Here is a 19950-nt window from a genome sequence, read left to right as displayed (position 1 = left end):
CTACTGTGTGCTGTTTGCGTGAGAAAAAAATGATGATATTTTTAAGTAGGGCATTTGGATGGAGTAAGTATAACTCATAAGGTGATGTTAGAGTAGATACCTGAAGGAAGGGAGGAAGCAAGCCATACAGTTATAGGGTGTGTGTGTGTGTCTGTGTCTGCGTGTGCACACGCGCTGGTGGTTATGGGGTTCATAGGAAGAGATAATAGTAAGTGCAAAGTCTCTGTGCCGCGAATGGCTTCAGGTACATTTAAGGAATAACAAAAACACTATCATTGAAATGGAATGAACAAGAATGAGAATGGAAACATTGAGTAAGGTGGGCCAGAAGGAGTCATATCATGTAGGGCCTTATAGGTGATTGTTCAAACTTTGCCTTTTGTTCTGAGTGTAATGGGAAGCTATTGTACCATAGGAGTGACAAGTTTAGTTTAGGATTGAAAAGGTTCTCCCTGGCTGCTGTGATAAGAATATATGCAGAAAGCAAGGGTGGAAGCAAAGAATCCAGTTAGAAGGCCGCAAGAACAGTAACAATCCAATATGGCCTGTTTGATAAACTTCACATTAAGATGCATAAAAAGAAGTGATGAGAGATGAACTTAGAAAGGTAGGCTGAGGCCAAATAACAATGACTCTTGCATGCCAGGCAAAAGATTTATATCTGGTCTAGTACAATTAGGAACTATTCCAGGATTTAAAAAAAAGAAAAATCTGATCAGCTGGCACCAGCCACAAATTAATCCAAGTTCTGGACTGTCATCCATGCTCTCAGTATCTCTGTTTCTCTCTTTATGTGAGCCTCTTTTTCATATTATCTGCTTTCTTTATTCACTGAGAAACATAGCTGCCAACAGACCCTGATCTCAGATCTCATACTTTCAAAATTAGTGTAACTGATCTCCATCTCTTCAAAATTTAAAAGAAATAATGGAGTATGTATGTGATTGGTCTTACACCAACGAGCAGAGTCTTCTAATGGGAAGGCTCTACTACAAGCACATGTTAGAAGTTCTGCTTCTTTTTTTTTTTTAATAAATTTATTTATTTATTTATTTATTTATTTTTGGCTGTGTTGGGTCTTCGTTGCTGCGCGGGCTTTCTCTAGTTGCGGGGAGCAGGGGCTACTCTTTGTTGTGGTGCGCGGGCTTCTCATTGTGGTGGCTTCTCTTGTTGTGGAGCACGGGCTCTAGGCACAGGCTTCAGTAATTGTGGCATGCGGGCTCAGTAGTTGTGGCTTGCGGGCTCTAGAGCCAGGCTCAGTAGTTGTGGTGCATGGGCTTAGTTGTTCCGCGGCATGTGGGATCTTCCCGGTCCAGGGATCGAACTCGTGTCCCCTGCATTGGCAGGCGGATTCTTAACCACTGCACCACCAGGGAAGTCCTGCTTCTTCTTAGGATCTAGTAAGCAGGAAGGAATGTCACATCAATCCCCAACAATGAGAAAAAGCTACATAAACTACAAAGTATAACTTTTTTTAATCCATTAGAGATCTGAATGACAGGGAAACACAGTAGCCTGAAATCCAAGGATGAATATGCTCTTTTAAGAAGAGAGAGGATGCACAGATGATCTTACCTTTGCTAAGGTATTAGAAGAACTGTGCTGACGGCCATACAAATGGTTAAGAAGAAATCAGTTAAATTGTTAACAAATTTCTAAAGACAGAGTGTGGCTAGCGTGATAATATAGAACCCTTGTGAACCCTAGACACAAGGGGATTTTGTGCAAACTCACTAACTCTTTTCCATGACCTCCACTAGGTGTTAATGGGAAAGATTGCGAGCAGGACAAGACACTAGAGAATGTTCCCTTCAGTACTGCAGCCAATGAGAAAGGATTATCTACTGCTGCAGGAAGGGAACAAAACCCCACTCCCCACCCAGAAACTTCTCTTGAACAGAGCAAAATGTTTAAGACAGAGAGAGGGAGAAGAAGAGAAAGCTCAAAGTAGAAAAAAAATCCTTGAATAGACAATGGCTAGAAATTTCCCCCAAATAATGAAAGATATCAAGCCACATACCCGAACAACTTGAGCACCTCTAGCAGGTTGAATATGATCATACACACACGCAAAAACACATGAGCACACACACCCACATCTATTTAGGCACATCATATTCAGCTGCTAAAAACAAGAGATAGAAAGGAAATTATGAAGGCTGACAGAGTAAAAATGATACAACATATAAAGAGAGAAGAATTATATCAGACTTCTTGTCAGAAAATAGAAGCTGAAAGAACAATAGAGTGATATATTTTAAAGTACTGAAGGAATAAATAAGGTCAACCTGGAATCCTATACTTAGTAAAAATTTCTTTCAAAATAAAAGCTAGATAAAGAATCAAATGTCAGAGATTGTCATACTGTATGAAAAGCAAGATCCAGCTGTTGGCTGTCTACAAAACACAGTTTATTTTCAAACACAAATAAGTTGAAATTGAAAGTATGGAAAAAGATACATGGTATAAACGATAACTGTAAGACAGTGGGAGTGGCCATACTAATATTGGATAAAAATAGATTTTAATATAAGAAATATTACAGGAGACAAAGATAAGTGTTTCATAATGATAAAAAGGTCAATATATCAAGAAGATATAATAATCATATATATACATACACCTTATAAAATATATATATACCTTATATGTTTTGTAAAAAGCATAAAACAAAAACTTATGTAATTTAAGGGACAAATAAGCAACGATTATAGTTATTTGTCCCTTCTCATACTCACTTCTCAGTAATTGATAACATGACTAAACAGAAAACTAATAAGAATATAGAAGAATTAAACAACACTATCAACAACTTGATAGAACATTCCACCCCATGGCCCATAAAAGAAAAAAAATATATACACTGTGGATTTCATCAGATTTTAAACACTCGCCTTCAAAGATGGTCATTAATAAAAGGAACAGACAATATTTTCACATACTGAGAAAATATCTGCAAATCATATATCTGTTAAGTACTGTATCCAGAATATATGAAGAACTTTGTGACTTAATAAAAAGACAAACAATCCAATAAAAATTGGACAGAAGATGTGAATAAATACCCAAGATGATATATGCATGGGGAATAAGCAAATGAAAAGATGCTCCACATTGTTATTGAATAGGGAAACGCAAATTACAACACAAGATAACACTACATACCCACTAGAATAGCTGCCATCCAAGAGACAGACAATATTGTTGTTGAAGATACAGAGAAACTGGATCCTCAAACATTATTGGTAAGAAAGTAAAATGAGACATAACTTTGGAAAGAGTTTGATAGTTTCATACAAAGTTAAACATGTATTTATTATAGGACCTAACAATTCTACTCCTGTGTATTCACCCAAGAGGAATGAAAACATATGTCCACACAAAGACTTGCATTTGTATGTTCATAGCAGCTTTATTTTTATTAGGCATAAACTGGAAACAATCTAAATGGACATCAACTGGTGAATAGCTAAACAAAATGTGATATATCTATACAATGACATACTACTTAGTAATAAAAATGAACCACCTACTGATAGAAGCAACAACATTATGATCCTCAGTAATATTATGCTAAGTGCAAAAAGCCAGAATTAGATGAGTGCATATTTGTATGATTATATTTATATGAAATTTCTTAGAAAAGGTAATGTTATAGATACAGAATGCAGATTAGCGGTTTACTGGGGATAGGAGTGGAGGGAGGATTGATCACAGTTGGTCATGTGAGAGAAAGTTTTGGATAATGGAAGTGTTCTTAAGCTAGACTGTGGTAATGGTTGATGACTGTATAAAGTTACTAACATTTATTGAATTGTACACTTTAGATGAACTTTACAGCATGTTAATTATACCTGAAGAAAGCTATTAAAGAAAAAAATATTTAAAGGCCTTTGGTGAGGGGTTATATAATTCTATTCAACATGATTTTCTTGTCTTCTCTCTGGCTTGGATGAGGTATTTTCTTAGATGCATTTCTGTATTGCAGAGGGACAGTGTCAATTATTTTTCTCCCTCTATATCTCTCCCTTTTTAAATCAAAAGGGCAGATGACAATAAAATAAGCTAAAGTAAGAACTGATCCAAGTATTAAATTTAGAAACTGTAGATTTTGGTCAGCATATATTCAGCCACTTTTCTGTAACCTCTATATCTATCTTTCTTAAAACTGAACAAATAATGATGGCTTTGAGAAGTAAACTATTGTCAACCATCAGTGAGAAAGTCATATGAAGTTAAATAGCTGCTCTTAACCAAATTAAGGAAACATGGTCAGGTTTTCCAGAAATACATGCCTATAAATGCCTATAACATGGATAGAAATCAAATAGGTTTATGAGTTAAGTCACATTAGTGACAAATTAAATTAATTCTGATAGTTCTTATCTCCATTTGTCTACTATTTGAGACTTAACAGTATGTGTATTCAGAATGAGTCCAAGAACAGGCTAAAATTCTATCATGTAAAAGACGTTGCTGTCACATGATTAACTTATTTACCTCTATATAAGTGAAAGGCCGCACAGTATGAAAATGTGAGATGAAATCGAAAATCAAAAGGTCATCCAGTTAGGATAGAGAACAGGTTATATAGGGGAATAACAGAAGTTTGGCTATAAAAATTTTGGAGCCAGGTAATAGAAAGTTTTGAGTTCTAGAATTTTATTTAAGAGCTATAGTCTACTTTCAATAGGGGAGTAACAAAGTGAAAGCAGTGTTTTACGATAAATAGTGTTGTGCAAAAGAACTGAAGTGATTGGAAAATGAAGAATGAAACATTAAGATATTATTTTTATTACAATAAACCAAGCATAGCATAGTAACTAGGAAAGTGGCATTGATGATGAAAAGAACATTAAACACAGTTTTCCGTTGTTGAAAATTTCCTGTGTACCAAGCATTGTGTTAAAGTTTTACATTAATTATTTTAATACTTGTTCTACATTAATTATTGTATTAATTATTTTATTTTACATTATTTTATTTACATTAATTAATTTATTTTACATTAATTATTTTCTCATAAATCCCATGTGGACAGTAATAAGTCCAGGACATTCAGTGTGTTGATTTGGAATCTGTGACTTAAACAAGTGAAGAATTTTCTCAATATTCTTTAGTTGGAAAATGGTAGAAAAAAGGTACAAACTGAAGGCTTTCTTCCTATCCATATAACAAGAGCAAGGATTATTTAATAATGTATGTTGGACTGAGAAAACCCACTTCATAAATTCTATTAAGGATTATTTGTTGGCTGTAGAATTTAGGTTGCCAATTAGGGAATCAAGAGGAACCACACTGACAACAGCAGACCCAAGTAGCAGGATAAGAACTCGGAGGTGCTGTTTAATTGCATCAAAGTACTGACACCAGTAGTGTTCATTGTAACTGTGAAACCCATGCAGTATTATGTATTTCCATTTATTTTTGTATATGATGTGCAAAATTATACAAAGATGAATCAAATGCCTAGGAATGATTTTCTAACGTAGGAGTATGGATCAGACTTTAGTTTCTATCACATCAATGATAAAGGCTTTAATTACTGAAGATATTATGATATGAACCTTGCAAACAGGGCTGAGATCCCAAAGCACTGAACCATTCAGTTTCCTGTAAACTAAGTTAGAATCTTGACTCGGCATTAGATATGCCTTAAACCTTGATGATATTTAAAATTTTGTCAACTTTTGACATAGCATTAGTTGAAACAAAGCAAACCAATCATAATTCTTCATCAGTAATTCTCTCAAATTTCAAATATTAAAATATTCTTTTATAATTAAACTAATGGGAAGGTCTATGTGATAACAGAATACTTTAAAATATAAATTAAAATTGCACCCATATATTTTACTTCTTTAAAGTGATTATTCTATCAATAATAAGTCTGTGGTCTTTAAGGCACTACTGATTAATTCTCAGTTTAGCGGATTTAGAGGCATGCAGAAAAAGTACATCCCAGGAACTCATCAATCAGCTCAGTCACATGATAAGGGGACTCATTTAATTAATAATACCACTTCATATTCATATAGCATTTTGTAAATCTGATATCTTTAAATTTGGCAGACATGCTTTATCTGCAACAAAGAAAATGATCGGAATCAAGAATAAGATTTAATGTGTAGTGCTTTAATATATGAGATCAAAGGCAGCCGTCACTTTTTTCAGAAAAAGGGAAATATGATTACCAACTTAAGTATGCTGTATATTAAATGAAATTCTGAGCATAAAGAAAGGTACTATCTGCTCAAAAGTATAATTTCTGTACTTTGAAAATCATCTCAGCAAGAATTATCTTCCTCTATCAAATTGTAGCACTTGTCAAAATCAACTGTAAGGCATTTCAAGTGCTCTTCTGAATCAACAAAACAGATGTATAGCGATGCGAGGTTGCAAGGAGAAGGAAATAACGGTGAACCAGATGCCCTTCAGTGCCCTTAATCTCTTCAAGCCACACTTAACACGGTTGACACGGCAGGTCTTTAGGACACTCCTCACACGAGGGAAATACAAGGCTGATTCTTAATAATATGTAAAAATATGTAAAAATAATTTTCTTTCTCCTTTGCTGCTAGACTTTCATTCTTTCTTTATATTCTTAAATAGACCATAGACATGTAGCATGGCATTTTTTTTTTCCTTTGGTCTACTAGTAATTATAAGAAATTTTCTTATGATGGACTTCGAGAAATTGGAAGATGAAACTGTAGAAGTCAAAAGGAGTAATTATTTTATCACAGGTAAAATTTTGCTTTAATCAAATTATTTCTCTACCTTACTGATAAGCAGGTCTTTGTAGCATATAAGGGCCAGAAGCTCTGGAGTCAGATTATGAGGCCAGCCCTTTGTGTGAGCTTGGGTAAGTTAGTTAACCTCTCTATACGTTAGATGTAAAATGGGTGGAATAATGTACTGACTTCATGAGGTTGTTTTGAGGATAACATGAGATGCCTCCTGGTAAGGCACTGAAAATGCTGCTTGGTACTTAGCACTCAAATGTGATTCTTTGATTTTTATCTCTTGTTCTTCATTTCATTAATATACGGATGCTGTGATTCTCTCTTTGTCAAATGATAGTGACCAAATAATACTTAATAATGTACCCTAGTGTACTGTAAGAAACTATTACAGACCTGAGTCTTAGAGATTATGTTTATAATTTACATGCATATTTTAATAGCTAACAGTGGAAATGATCTTATTAGGCTAGCTAAATATAGATATTTACATTTTTTTTGAGAATGTCATCCAAGTACAGGGTAAACATTGTTGATTGATATAGACATAAGCCATATGGCTGGCGTTTTGATTTTTGTGGTCCCATCATATGCACATTTAGCTGATGTGTTGACTTTAGAACCTAACCACTGTGTAAGATCCATTATTATGAGACCAGTAGCTAGCGGAATGAGAGTGGAAGGGTTTTCCTGGAGTCACTACAGATACCACCAACTTTGAAACACAGAACATTAGCTGGATTCCCCTTACCTTCTCTTCTGTTTCTCTGAGGATTTTAGTGAGGGGGCGATGAGGACAGAGTGGGATGTATATCCATAGCTCCAGACTATGAAGGCACTACTCAGAAAGTAGGTTTTGAAAAATCTGCCACTGAGTAATGAGGAAGCAAAAACAAGGCATTACCTAAGGAACCATATCCCATTGCTACTATGTATGACTTTCCTTTCTCTACCTTACACAGTCCTACTCAACATTTAAGACTCAATAAATGTATGAATAAATGAGCATGTTTCCTGTTTTTCTTACCATCCCTAGTATCTCTAAGAAACTATGTTATGAATGTCTGTGTCTCCTTAAAATTCATATGTTGAAATCTTATGCCCCACCCCCCACCCCCGCAGTGTGGCTGTATTTGGAGTAAGGAAGTAATAAAGGTTGAATGAGGGTCATCAGGGTAGGACCCTGATCTAACAGGACTATGTTCTTAGAAGATGAGACACCAGAGTGCTCTCTCTCTCTCTGAGAAGACATGTAGGAAAGGCCATGTGAGCATATAGGGAGAAGGTGGCCTTCTGCAACCCAAATTTCCAGAACTATAAGAAATTTCTGCTGTTTAAGCCACCCAGTCTATGGTATTTTGTTATGGCAGCCCAAGCAGATTGATACAAACTATTGCATGTAACCTTGGTTGCTTTTATGGTAATTATCAAAGTATTCTCTCCAATAAGTATCTTGAGACTGGGTCCTTGTTTGTTTCAGGATTAGGGTTGGCCAGTGACTTGCTGAACAAAATAGATGAATGGATGAAGCTTCTTTATTAATTGAACTTATGTGACTACTGCTAAAAAAACTCGCTGAATATCATTTTTTTAAAATAAATTTATTTATTTATTTTTTGGCTACATCAGGTCTTCGTTGCTGCATGTGGGCCTTCTCTAGTTGCAGCGAGCGGAGGTTACTCTTCGTTGCGGCGCGCAGGCTTCTCATTGCGGTGGCTTCTCTTGTTGCGGAGCATGAGCTGTAGGCGCGTGGGCTTCAGTAGTTGTGGCTCGCAGGCTCAGTAGTTGTGGCAGGCAGGCTTAGTTGCTCTGCAGCATGTGGCATCTTCCCGGACCAGGGCTCGAACCCATGTCCCCTGCATTGGCAGGCAGATTCTTAACCACTGAGCCACCAGGGGAGCCCCCATTATCTTTTGAAAGAATTGAATTAACCACATTTAACAGAAATCTTAGATACCATTAAGTTTATCAGAAACAGGTAAAAAATAACACTAAAACCCGGCAACGAATGATGTAAACAGATATATCACAAAAATGTAAATACAAATAGATACTGAGAAAAATAAACCATTTGATTTCAGGAAAACAAATAGATGAAAGTTGTAATAAGATACTCTTTTTAAAATAAGTTAGCAATTTCCAGAGACCATTAATATTCAGTATTTACAGAGAGATTATACTTCCTACAAGCTTTAGAAAATAACCTAGCAGTATACATTAGATACTTATTTATACAAGTTTGCCTATTATTTCCAATTCAAGTTTCCATCCTAAGAAAATAATCTTCAAAGCAGGAAAAGTTTTGTGCTAAAGTATTTGCTTTCTACTGAACTTATGTAATTCTAGAAAAGAGCATCGCAAAACCTTGTGCTTAAAGTGTGCATAACTGTCACTCATTTTAATTATAGAAATCAAACACAGTTTATCTTGAGATCTTATCCTCTTAACTCAGTTGTATTTTGAGGTGCTCTTTTCCCTCTCTTGGGTCATACATATTCTTGGAAGTCTGCTGCCTAGGAAACTTGAGAAAAGCCCCCCAGTCTTTATTCACTGTGGTCACTGCTCAGGTGTCCATTGACCTATCCGTGCAGTCTATTCCAAAGCCATCACTCTGGTGATTCTTATACACCTTGACCTTCAGAAATTTTCTACTGTCTCCAAGTCCTCAGCAATCCCACTTCAATCTTCAAGCAGACATGGGCTTCCCATATCCATGGTCTTTCAACCTTTCAGGCATTCCAAGGAAAAAAAGAAGCGGAGCACAGATTTCCATTATTTCTACAATCCAACATTTCCTTTTTCAGCTTCGCAACTCTCTCTGGAATCAGACCATTTTAGAGTCTTTCCAAACGTGTAGTTCTCTCTCCAAAAATCAGTCCAGATCCTTATACTCTGGAGGAAAAGAATCAATTAGTCTGTCTACTACCAACCTATCTACCTACCCATCTACCCCATCTATCTATCTATCTATCTATCTATCTATCTATCTATCTATCTATCTATCTATCTATCTCCCTTGTGCTTTCATGATAGCCTTATAGGAAAATAAGAGACTTATTCAGTAATGAGAGGTGAATGATGAGCAAGTGGAAACTGGTTAACAATGATGACTCCAGAATTCAATATGGGTGTGGCTTACGAGTAGTTTCCTTCCTATTAAGTTTGGTAACAAGCACACTTTTTACTTAGACTGCATATTTATTTCATATAGATTGTATATTTATTTGGGGAAGCTTTTTGTGGGACTTAGAACTGATGGAGAATAGAGGAATCCCTTTCTCAGTTAGCTCAATCCATTCTTTAGCTCCTCCACTGCTGGTATAATTTTAGAATTTAAGAAATCTAGCTGGATAAGATATCCTGAGCATGATGCTAACAGGGAATGGGGCTTAAAGAACTTGGCATTTGTACAGAGAGAGGAAATTTTAACAATCTTGTCTCCATCTCCCACTACTGTGGCCGTATAGTCAATACATTTTAAATTTTATTTTGCATCCAATGTGTTACATTTTCAAATTAATGTATGTATATTCAGTTATCTTTAGACAAAATGACTTACAAATATGTGAAATATTTCAGTGTTACTTACCCCTAATATATTCTCTTGGACTGATAGTTTCTAAGTCTACTTGTCTTTATTTGAATATTTAATAAATATAAACACCTGTCCTGTATAAACTGAAGTAGAATCATTGAAATATAAAATATAGACTTTATCATTGATAGATCAATGAGAGAACTGAAGAAGCACTAGTAGGAATAGAAAGGGACATTTCTGAATTACCTAGTTTTAAGGGTAGATATTAATTGCTTTATTTGTTACTATACTGAATTCATATATTGATAAATTACTTTATGAATAATTCTAATATATGAGTGTCTATACATACTAATATATAGCTCTCTATAGCTTGCAATTTCTATATATCAGAGTAGATCCACCGAAAGAAGTTAGGAAAAAAATATTGAATGGTTAGTATGTCTCAATAAGGATCAGTGTGTAGGCCTCAGAATAAAAAGATGAGTTAGAGCTGTTTTCTTAGCTATAATAGTTTATGAATTATTAACAGAGGTTAAAAATCATAAAACTTGTGAGAACTAAATAAGAGCAATAAACTACATCTGGTGGGAGACAGTAATGAGTATCAATGTTCTATTCAAGTATATTGATATAACACTTTTACCCATGTAATCCTGCATCATTATCCCTTGGAATGCTTTTAGTTAGGTTTCTGAGAGTTGGTGCTCATTTTTTAATGATTAAAAATAACACAGGTATAACATAGGTATAATCGGATAACAGAATGGGCTAAACTCAGTGGTGATTCAAACAAGAGATGAATTTAATGTTCTCCAGTAAATCCCTTTGACCATGCTGTTAAATTCCCTTTCTGCACTAATGAGTCACACCTTGAACAGACATCATGGATTTCTCTTAACTATAAGAGCAGTCTTAGCTCGGCAGTTAAGCCTCAATGTCACCTCTAAGTATGTTCAGTTCAATCAAATGTAACAAATTCAATTTCACACACAGTTCAAGTTTTCTCTCATTCTTAAGACTCAGTCAAGTCTGGCTCATTAGCCCTGCCACAAAGAAGGGAGGCATAGTCTATTATTGCATTCAGTTTCCTGTCTCCATCCACTCATCCCAATCTGTTATCTTCTGAGTCTTACAGAGTTAAGGTAGGAGGACTTTTAGACTTCAGTGTCTCTGAGTGTGTCACATGCTCAAATTCTGTTCTTTCCATGCAACACAGATGGGTTCTCTGTTCCCATGGAACTTCTATACTGCATGGTTCTCTAGGCGACATCTCCGCTCCTGCTCACATAGGTTCATCTCACTACTTCTTAATGTTGGTGTCCCCCTCCCATGGCAGGAAGCCCTCAGGGTGGCTTGACTTGGTTAACTTTCTTCAGTGTCTACTTGCCATGTAGGAAACTAGTACATCTTTTGTGTATTATACCCAGAGGGGGTGGGCCGACTCTTGCTGCCCTCTGTGTAGTCAAACTCTTGCCTTGAGAAGACTCTGGGACAGACGCTCCCAAATTTCAAAGAATATAAGTTGAAGCTCCTAAGGACTTTTTACCCTATTCCACTTAGGTGACAGCATGGGTGGGCCTGTGAACAAATGAAGCTTAGCAAGCATCCAGCCAGGGTAGTGCCAGTTTCCCCTTCTTGTTGTCAGCATTAATTTCTAAGAGTGTTTCTTTTGGGAGCAGAAAAATCACGTAAAGGAATGGCATCCCCTGCCTTTCCCCTGGATATGAAATGGTGTGGAAAATATCCTAGAATGCCACACTTTCTGCCAACTTTCCTCTTCAACAAAATTATGACTTCTGTTTTGTAAGCTGGATGGAATTGCGGGAATGACAGCGAAAAACCAATTTGACTCCCTCCTAGAAAACTCAAGCGTAAGGTGTCTGAAAGCTTTTCGGCTGTTCTGTTTGGAACATGGAAATACTACTTGTTGTCCTCAGTATGGGGCTTTAGCCAGAATTCCAAGACAAAGGAAAGGTCCCATTCAACATATTATGACACATGGTCTTTGAAAGTTTCAGAGAAGCACAAAAAAGAAAATTAAAATCACCAGTCATTTCTCCACTGCTAAAGTTTTTGTGTCAATGCCTATTATCCTTCTTAGCTAAATGTATGCAAATATATATAGTCAGAATAATATTTTATAGATCCTTTTGATTCTTGCTTTTCTACTTAAATTATTCAAATACAATTCATTGTTCTCATAAAGTGTACTTCTCATTGTGCATAGTTTTGCATTATTTTATAAAATTTGCAATCACAAGAACATTTGCATTGTTTCTGGTGTTTCCTTCTTACATAATGCTTTGCTTTTTAATTAATTTATCAAATATATTTTGAGTGCCACTATGTGCCTGTCTCTGATATATGCCTAGAATACATCAGAAAGCAAGACAAATGCAGCATAAATCTGTGAGAACAAAGGGGTAAGAGGAAACTTTCGGGGTATATATATTATATGTTTACTGTCTTGATTGTGGTGGTGGTTTCATGGGTGTGTGTGCATGTCAAAACTTAACAAATTTTATATTTTTAATATGTGCCATTTATTGTATTTCATTTATACCTCTATAAGCTGTTAAATAGCAAAAAAAAATCTAATGAGAGAAGACAGTTTTCCTAAGTATATTTAGACATTATGGGTTAATATCTGAGAAGGCTGAGCCAAAGATCTGTTAAGAAACCAGTGGTATGTAAGGAGCTAAGAGGTTGCTAACTTACAAGTTAAATGGAAGAAAGACTGAAAATTGTCCAGTATTTGACTTAATGCATGGGGCTGTATTTTCTTATTATTTCTGTCGCAAAATTACCAAACGCGGCGGCTTAGAGCAACACAAATTTATTCTTTTTTAATTCTGGAGACTAGAAATTCGAAATAAGTTTCACTGGGTTAAAATGAAGGTATCAGAGGGCCTGATTCTTTCTGAAAGTTTTTTTTGGGGGGGTAAATATGTTTCCTTGCCTTTTGTAGCATCTAGAGACTGGCTACATTTCTTGACTCATGACAGTTTCTCAAATCACTCCAACCTCTTGCTTACATCATCCCATCTCCTGTTACTGACCTGTAGTAGTTTCTCCCTCTGCCTTCCTCTTAAAAGGCCACTTGTGATACAGCATTCGGCCCACCTGGATAATACAGGCTACTCTCCTAATCTTAAAATGCTTTATTTAATCACATTGGCAAAGTCCCTTTGGCCAGCTAAGGTAACGTATTCACAGAATCCCAGGATTAGGATGTGAACATCTTGTGAGCAGGTGGGGGGGATATTATTTAGCCTACCACAGAGGTTATTGTAGAAATACTAAATAATGTATTTCAAGTTAAAGAGAGTTGGGAAGGGAGTGAATGAGAACAATGAAGGCAGCAGGTATAAATGATTTTGGAAGAATTTTGTTTTAAGTGGGGAAGAGAGAGAAATTGGTAGTGAGAAGATAAATGAGTCAGGAGAAGGAATTTGATTATAATGGGAAATATTGAACATGTTTAAATGCTGATGGGAAAAGTCCAAAGGGCAGCAGAGGGTGAAGATAGAGGAAAGAGATAACAGGTGTTCACATTTTCTGAGAACGCCAAGGGGCTGTGCTGAGGAGCCAGGAAGGACTGAACATCTCCATTTACTCAGAAGCATTTGTGAAAAGATTTGGGAGGAGATTACTATAACTGTAGAAGACAATTTCTTTCTTTTTTCCCAATTTATTCTTGGTTAATTTTTATTATTTTTTTAAAAACATTTATTTATTTATTTATTTGCACCGGGTCTTAGTTGTGGCAGGTGGGCTCCTTAGTTGCGACTCCAGGGCTTCTTAGTTGCGGCTCACAGGCTCCTTACTTGTGGCATGTGAACTCTTAGTTGCGGCATGCATGTGGGAGCTAGTTCCCTGACCAGGGATTGAGCCCAGACCCCCTGCATTGGGAGCGCAGAGTCTTATCCGCTGCGCCACCAGGGAAGTCCCTTGATTAATTTTTAAAAGACATTACATAACTATTTCTTTGCTTTATGGTTAGTTTTTAAATTATACTGTTTTCTTTCTCCCCCTCTCTCTCAAAGAAAATATTAAAAACTCCAAACTATGTTTCCTAGAAATCTAAAATGAACAACAAAATTGCTGCTGAAGAAAGCTGTGGTTTTGTAGATCTGCATGATTGCTTTCCTTCATATTTTGAATTTCAATTTTTTTCTAACTTTGCACTGGTTTGAATTTTTTTGTCAGACTTTACTGAACTGTACTATCAAGTGAACTACACTGAATGAGTTATTGTTCCCCAAGGTTTACCCTTAACATTTCATACCACTTTTTTGTTCCTCTCTTCCCATTGTCATTTCTGTGCATCCCGAATACAACAGATCATGGCTTCCACTGGGATCTCCAGGTAGAGCATTTCCAAGGTTTCCTATAATTGGTGTCTGCTATGCCTGCTCACTGAACGTTATGTAAATGATGGCAGGGACTAAGAACCCAGAGGTGTGTGTATGTGTGTGTGATCCTGTATGAATGGATGTGTGTGAGTGCGTTTGAGTGTGTGAATGATCTCTGTGTGTATGTTGATGTGAAGGGGATAACTGGAAGATTTTAGTAACAATTTTCAAATCAGGATCTTCCTTACCCTGTCTAGTATAGTGATAAATTTTTCAGTTTGTAATACAACTTTATACAACTGTTGGGCATTTATTGTTTAAAAGTCACAGTACTAGCAGCTGTTAAGGAAAATAGTTCTGTTCTTAGAAAGTAAAAAATCTATTGGGAGAGTGGTTGAAAAAGGAAGGGGGAAGAGCTAAGTAACTAGAAATATGAGGAAAGGTGACAGTGGCCTAGGGCCTACTTTATATTGGATAGTCAGACACAGCCTCTCTGAGCAGGTTCCTGCTTAAGCTAAGCCCTGAATATCAGTTATCCAACCAGGATGTTGAACTGAAAGTTATATGTCATTAAGGATATTAGTATTATGGAATTTCAGAGAAGATACTAATCTGATTTGACTGTGGGGTCCAGAAAGTTTTCAGATAAGATAAGGCATTTCAGAGAGATGGGACACAGGCAGGAAGGAACAGAGGGTGGAGGGATAAATGTAGCTGTGGGAATGAACTAAGTGATGGAGCCCATGGCGAGGAACAAAGGGGCGAGTCCAGGAAACAGAAACAGCTTCATCTTGGTTGCAGCTGAGGGTAGAATTATGTGAAATAAAGTGGAAAAGGTGTTTGAGATCATATTGTGTAGGGTCTTAAATGGTTGTGTGGAGAATCTGTATTTGAAAGTTCACAACGTAGCAGCATTAAATGTACAAAAGAATGACACAATTGAAATTATAATAATGAGAGCTGCTATTTGTTGACGTTACTATGTGCCAAGTACTTCATATATACTATCCCTTTTTATATACTCCTTAGAAAGATGTAGAAGTTTATTATCACAGGTGAGCTAATCTGATGCTCAGCTGTGCGAAGTAATCTGCCTGTAAGTCACAGTACAAGAAGGGATTTGAACTGAGGTCAGAGAAATGCCTCGAGTCAGGGAGGCCAATTAAGAATCTGGTACAATCGTTGAGGTGTAAGATGTAAGGGGACATGAATTACAGTAGTGACCACGAGCCCAGAAAAGAGAAGATGCAATGTCTATAAGATCATATTTGATGTAAAGAAAAAAAAAGGAATATTTTAGATTATATAATCCAAGATGATACCATGGTTATTATTTTCAATTTTAATGCTATTAATATTTTTTCTATTGTTTTTAGCATTTTAAACAAAATATATACTCAGTATATGAAATTCTAAAAATACGTAATAATAGGAGAGAGGGAAAACTTTCCTAATTTCCTAACACTGCTAATGCTTTCGTACCTATTGATGATAATCCCTGCTAATGCTTTGGTACCCTTCTGAACTTTCAAAAGTATATGCAGAGATATCTGAAGGATTCTTTTAAAAACACTTTAACATGATTATTATTGTACTGTAGGTGGAGTTTACAACCTAACTTTTACATTTTACATTGAATTACCATTGCTTTTTCATATTGTTGTATAAACTTCAAAAATATTTTACCATCTGTATAATAATGGGTTTCCATTACCTTATTTAATCATCTACTTACTGTTTGCATTTAGATTGTTTCTGGTATATTTTTAAAGATAGCTTTTATGTGCATTTTTTTTTTTTGCATTCAAGATTGTATACTTAGAATGGATTTTCAGAAATGAAATTATAAAATCAAAGAATTTGGCCATTAGAAATTGCATGAAACATACTACCAAAATATTTTTCAAAGAGTTTTGCCAATTTAAATTCATGTCAATAATTTTCGAGAGCTACATCTCACTACAGTCTCAAAAGCAAGGAATATTATATTTATAACATGATATCAAAGGAGAAATTTAGGCCAGTGCTTTAAAATAATAAATGCCAGTGAGATATGTCACATCGCTCTGCAGGAGTTGCAAAAAGTAGGTTGCCAACACGTGGTTAAATGACTCCTAAGTCTCTTACCACATAGGAAAAAAAAAAGTGAAGAGGGTAGATGGAGTAAAGGTTGTTAAAAGGATTTTGATTTGGGGAGGGAGCTGCTAGTTTTCTGTGTATTGGACACATTTTCCAAGTGAGGTGGGACTGGGGTACCTACTCCTCCCTTTAAATCTTATAAAATAAGTTTGTACAGCACAGATGGAAAACCCAGAATTGGGTCCTGTTCCACTGGAGGGTTCAATGGACTGGACTCTGATTCCTTCCTGAGAAATCTCAAGTTTGAGAAGTCGGCTGGGTATTGAAGAAGATGTGGCTCCGCTCTCTGAGTTTGTTATGGGAACTAGACAGGATCGCGTGAGAGTGAGACAGGATGGATTTAGGCCAGAGGCCCTGGGTGGGTGTACACACTTCATCAGAGACAACCTGGAGGTGAGGCTGTCTTCTTGGGCTGGTAAGTGAAGGAGGCCCTCAGATGCAGAGAGATGTATTTCTGTAGAGCTTGGTTTTACAGGAGAGAGAAGCCTAGCCTGGGTGTAGGTCTTTAAAGCAGTGAAAAAGGCTGCTGAAAGAAAGGTCAAGCTTTAATGAAGGTTTAATCATTTGCCAGCACCAGAGAGTATTTTGGTAACTTCTTGCCTTTTTTCCCCTCCAACCAGTAGTTTGGGGTCTGTCCCTTTTCATCTGTGGGCAGAGCAGGAGCTCACTCCACCGAACAAATTTACAGGGACAACGAGAGATTAAAGTAAAGGGAAAGGGGAGTCCTACAACTTTGTTTTCATGTATATTTATTTAGCAATCTGTGAAGTTTAAGATTTTTGACATTTTAATTAACCAGCCATATTTCTCTTTTAAAGTATCAATAAGCATATTTATTTCTTTCAATAGTAGTCTACTTAAGTTTTTAAGGGAAAAAAAGAAAACATGAATATGGCTTCTATGACATGAGTTGGATTATGCAGGAAATCACGAGCACCTATTCTTGAAAATCCTTCATGCATAAGCGAAACTTCCAATAAAAACAAGTATAAATTTGAATGGTAAATCTTTGTATTCTAATCAAACACCTAAAAATATTCTTTTTTACACGTTCTATTTGATGACTGTGTAGTTTCTATACGTATATCGAAGTTACATTTCATCCTAGTTATAGCAAAAATAGCAAAGTGCTATTTAGAAGCGTTTGTGGCCGCGTTGGAGTCAGGCAGTGTAGTGTAATGGAAAAGGCACCAAAATTTAACCGCAGAAGAGCATTGTTCCGTTCAACCCCAGCTTTGTCTCTTACTCATTATGTGGCATTGGAAGAGTAATTTAACCTCAGAGTCTCAGGTTTTAAATATATGAAAACAGAGAGAGTTGCCATATAGAATAAAACAAGAAGGTGTATGTGAGGCAGAATGGAGTAGTTTGTGTCTTGGCCTCCTACTCCCCTCTTCCCCCCACACTCCTACCTCACGCTTACTCCTTCTATTTGTAGGGAGGGCGTCTTTGGCAAGTCAGACAGAAAATCTGTGAGCATAATAGCATCAAAGCTCTTCTAAGATAGGCAGTCAATACAAGCAAGAGAAAAATCTGTTGATATTTCTTTTTGAAGCGCCTTAATAGGATCAGCTGGGGAAATTTTTCAGATTTTCAAAAGTTCCCCCAAACTTAATACATTATCAGTAAGAAAATAAACAGTGATTTCCTAAACGTGAGCACTCTCTTTCTGCTCTCTTCCACCTACCACATGGAAAGCAATGTGGCACTAATCATTATTTCTTCAGCAGTGCAAATTACCTTAATTATCTTAAACACAGGGTTCCCTTTCATGTTGTAGCCAGAAGGGTGAGCTTGTTAAAAACTTGTCCCACCATTCTCCAAAGCGCCATTCAGGGGTCCACTCATGTGCCTCTCATTAATGACAAAGACCTGTGTCTAAAGGAGTGTGCAAAACCCCAGAGAGTGTAAAGATTCAAAGTGTTATTGAGGCCAAACCATCTTCTCTATAGGTGAGCCTTCCGGGTCATGGTAGATTCACCCAGATGAAATAAAGTGTAGAATTTTCCATGTGCCTGGGCCTCCTGTGCAATCACTCAGTGCAGAGCTTTAGATCACCTCCTCCATACTGAATACAAATTACCCAATAAAACAAATAAAAGCTCTCCAAGGCTATATCATACATCATATAAATTGTTTAGCTCCATTGAAAAAACAAGTATTATGCAGGTCAAGTAGCAAAGTTAAATATCCAAATTTACAAAATTTAGAAGTAATTGTTTAAAATCAAAATGCAAATTAATTCCTTTCCTCCTTTCGAAAACTATTTCATAAAATTAAAAGTACACCTCAAAAAGCCAAATATATGCCCATTTTCTTTATATAACTTTCATGTGTATATAGCTTTTATTAATGTAGTTTTATAGGGGTGAGGATTCTAAAGAAAATATGTCTATTAAGTATTGCAGAACTACGAGGGATTGCTTATTCAGACCCTTGATTAAAACAATACTTCCAGGTTTGAGGATTTTTATCCTCTACTGGAGAACTGAACAAAACCCCTGTAATTTAGTTATGCAACATTACTCAGTTTAACTGGCGCTTTATGTTCTCCCATGTTCAAACACGAATGGGGAAAGAACATTCCTCATCTATCAGAGGACACGGACTGTATTTTGTTAGGATAGTCATCTTGTTATGTCCCATTCAGCTCAGCCCCATTAAGCTTTTGGGCCTAGAATTGCTGCCTGCTGCCAGGATTAATATCTCAGTATTTTCCCCCCTTAGTTTATGGTTACTTTTCAAGAATTAAATGATCATTCAGAAAGTTGGCTTCAGTTTATGAGCTGTTAAACCTATGGTAGATATGATACAGCAAAAGAGAAAGCATAAAAGTTATTAGTAGCAACTTTCCTTTGCAGATATTTTCTGGTCCCATTTTTTTTTTTTCTTTAAGACCAAAGATCCATATTCCTTCCTAAGCCTTCCTCCTGTGTGATTCCAGGTTTTATATCAATGTGGACCAGGGTCCCCCAGGTAGTAAAGGGAAGCTTATCCAATAAGCATCAATATTTCTTCCTTTAAAATGGCAGTTTTCTACATACGTTAATTTCTCTTTCTCCCACCATCGTATTTACTCTGCAAGTGAGGTAAAACACTATATGCCATGGTAATAAAGTCTAGATAAATGAAAAAAATGTCATGGAATGAAAAAGGGGTTTTTTTTGGTGCT

The sequence above is a fragment of the Eubalaena glacialis genome, chromosome 8, assembly GCF_028564815.1.
Source record: "Eubalaena glacialis isolate mEubGla1 chromosome 8, mEubGla1.1.hap2.+ XY, whole genome shotgun sequence".
NCBI lineage: Eukaryota > Metazoa > Chordata > Mammalia > Artiodactyla > Balaenidae > Eubalaena > Eubalaena glacialis.
Note: the sequence above shows the minus strand (reverse complement) of the source record.